This window comes from Dipodomys ordii, unplaced genomic scaffold, assembly GCF_000151885.1.
Source record: "Dipodomys ordii isolate 6190 unplaced genomic scaffold, Dord_2.0 Scaffold81, whole genome shotgun sequence".
Taxonomy (NCBI): domain Eukaryota; kingdom Metazoa; phylum Chordata; class Mammalia; order Rodentia; family Heteromyidae; genus Dipodomys; species Dipodomys ordii.
The window spans coordinates 5,365,015-5,368,553 of NW_012267297.1; positions in this window are offsets into that span (position 1 = coordinate 5,365,015).

A 3,539-nucleotide genomic window follows, 5' to 3' on the forward strand; every position below is an offset into this window, starting at 1 on the left:
CCCTCCCTCCTTCCTTCCTCTCTCTTTCTTTTTCTTTCTCTCTTCTTTTTTCTGTCTCTTTTTCTTATTATTGCTATCAGAGAACCTCTTATTCACTCATGGAAACACACCAGTGCAATCTATGTTTTAATAGTTCTGAGTTAGGTTATTTATTTCGGTTCACATGGGAATTAAACCCGTCGTGACCAATCGTGACACTATTTGCCAGGCACAGACAATTCCCCAGGAGACAGGGCCACTTGGCATTGTAATTCTTGCCCTTTTCTTTGTCTTTTTCTCTCTCTCTCTTTTTCTTCTTTCTTTTTAGCCTTACGTGTGCTGGGAGGATCTCTGCTCCCCCGCCACGCCTCCAGCTCTGTCTGTCTGTCCGTCTGTTTTTAAAGGCAGGATCTCAATTCCTGCTCCCGTGCAAGTCTAGACCGCTGTCCACCCATTTCTGGCCTCCTCTTGTTGTACAGTGACCCTTTTCCCCTCCACTGAAATGGATCTCACGGATTCTCCTGCCCCGGCTTGATGGTGCAGGATGTCAGATGTGGCCCCTGTGCCCGGCTATGGACTGAGTAGGCATCTTATAGACTTGTCTAGAAACTCAAGCTGGCCTCGAATCACGATCCTCCCATCCCAGTCTCCCACGTGGTTTGGGTGACCGGTGGGGGAATACTCATTCTGTTCCCAGGGCTTGAGCTATCCGACTTGGCTGCTTTCATCCGGGCTGGTGCTCTACCACATGAGCCACAGCTCCATTGTTGGCATTTTGCTTGTGGATTGGAGCTGAATCTCTAGGATTTGTCTGCTCTGGCTGGCTTTGAATCACGATCCTCTATCTCAGCCTCCTGAGTAGCTAGGATGACAGGAGTCATACGCTAGCTCTCAACAAAATAGAAATACATAAACAAGAAAGGATGATCAGGCTGGACTGTGCATTACAAAATCAATTCTTGGACAACATCAGTGAGTGTGTGTGTGTGTGTGTGTGTGTGTGTGTGTGTGTGGACTCAACATCTGCCGAGGCTGGCTTTGAACCTTGATCCTCAGATCTCCGTCTCCCGAGTAGCTGGGATGACAGGTGTGAGCCATAGTCATCTTGTATAGCCTTCTTCCTGGAAACTTCCAGAACCAGGTTCCCTCACATCGCTAGCCCTCTGCAAAGCCGTTGTGTGTGGATGTGAGGAAAGCAAACCCTTTCGTTCTGCGGTCCGCTTTAGTTCAAAGCTTGACGTGGTCTCGCTAAGGTGAAATCTTGTTTTCATTGGGTTAAATCGTCGGCCTCTGCGATTGGAGGTCAAGAATCAGCCATTCCTGCAAGTGGCGCTGTGGCCCAGTGCAGGAGAGCCAAAGCTCAGAGACGGCTCCCAGGCCCCGAGTTCAAGGCCCAGGACCGACAGAGCAAAACAACAACAAAAGTACCGATCCGTTCGTGGATCTGGAAGGCTGAGGAGATGATCAAGTTCACACGCAGACTCGGCTATTGTGTTTGATTCCTTTTGGTGCTGAGGAATCAAACCAGGACCTCAAGAGGTCTTTTCTGTCTCCCGAGAACAGAGGCTGCCTCCTGGAGGCCATGGGTGACCGCTCAGCCTTCTTGGCTGTCCCTGAGGGAGACAGTCTTATTTCTCTGGGTGTCTTTCCATTCTTTTCCAGGCCTCCCATGGCGGCTTCTCAATGGAGACCCATGAGGAGAAAGCGGACGCACTTGGTTCCTGATCCTGAATCGTGAGCTTAGGAATCTCGTCGGCACAGCCCATGTGCACGTCTTTCTTCATTGCATATCAACCCTCAGCTTAGGAAACTGACGGTGCCCTGCCCAGTCCCAGCGGCTCCCGCCTGCCATCCCAGCTACTCAGGAGCCTGAGACCCGAGGATCATGGTTCAAAGCCAGCCGGGGCAGGAACGTCCATGAGACTCGTTGTCTTCAATGATCCCACAAAAGCCACAAGTGGTGCTGTGGCTCAAGTGGTAGAGCACCAGCCTTGAGCCAAAAAGCTCAGGAACAGCACCCAGGACCTGAGTTCAAGCCCCAGGACTGGCACGCACGTGTGTGCGCACACACACACATGCACACACACACACACACACACACACACACACACACACACACACGGACTTGAACTCAGGGCCTCACCCTCTTGCTTGGCTTTTCTGTGCAAGGCTGGCGCTCTACCACCTGAGTCATATCCCCACTTCTAGCTTTTTGCTGGTTCATTGGAGGAAGATAAGAGTCTCTGGGATCTATCTGCCCCAGGCTGGCTTTGAACCTTGATCCTCAGATCTCAGCCTCCTGAGTAGCTGGGATTCCAGGCGTGAGTCACGGGTGCCTGGCAAATCAGTCCCTATACTTTTAAGTATAGGGTATTGAGTAAAGATTTGTAGTTCATAGTGATGAACGCCTCAAAATTGCCATAGATAGATATGGAGATGGCTCGATGATTGACGGATGGATAGATATTGTCAATAGCTAGATATGGAGATAGCTCAATGATTGACGGATGGGTAGATAGCAGAACGGTACGTTAGATCCCACAATGAATATACACGGGACTAAAATCTGCAAATTTGTAGTCATAGAAAAAGTGATTTTTTAAGAAGCCTTATGATTTTGAATTTCTGGGGGCGTTTTTCTCTGGGGTCCAAGCTGACCCGAAACTCACGCTCCTAAACCTCTGCTCCCCCAAGATCAGGGATTGCGGGAATGCAGCATCACACCTGACCCATTTCACTCTTTTTAATAATACAGAAACACACACACACACACACACGCAGCATGCACACACACACACACACACACGCAGCATGCACACACACGCAGCATGCACACACACACTGCTTTTACACCGCCGCCAGGGGGAGCTGCAGCCGGTGTTCCCGCACACCGATGACTTCAAGGTTTTAATACCAGAATTCTTTTTCTGTTTTTTGTTTTTTTTTGACGCCATCACGGAACTCGAACTCAGGGCCTCCCATAATTTGGCTCGGCGTTCTTGCTCAGGGCCGGTGCTCTTCCGCTCTAACCACACCTCTGCTTTTCAAACATGTTTTTCATTTTTTAAAATGAGCATTGTTGTATCATTTTACTTTTTATTACCATTATCATGGTGGTTTTCAAGGCCGTCGGTCTTTAGACAGACAATCGAATCTTATCCACGCCACCGAATTCTGAGTTTTGGTGGAATAAATGGCCCCGGGGTTTTTCACTGCTAAACACTTCCCTTGGATAAACGTATCTGTGGCTCGATCTCGCTCAGTGAAGTGGGAAAAGTAGCTACCCCAAACCGTTTTCTTCTGTGCCTTTTGTGCCAGCACTGATTTCTGAGGAGCCTCGGTACTGATTGCACAGCTTATAAATAATACTTTCAGCACAATTGACTGTAATTACCCAAAGTGAGCAGATCTTACAGATAGAACTGTGTGTAACTGTGTCTGTGTCTGTGTGACTGTATGTGTGTGTGTCTGTGTGACTGTGTGTGTGTGTCTGTGTCTGTGTGACTGTGTGTGTGTCTGTGTGTGTGTATCTGTGTGTCTGTGTGTGTATCTGTGTGTGT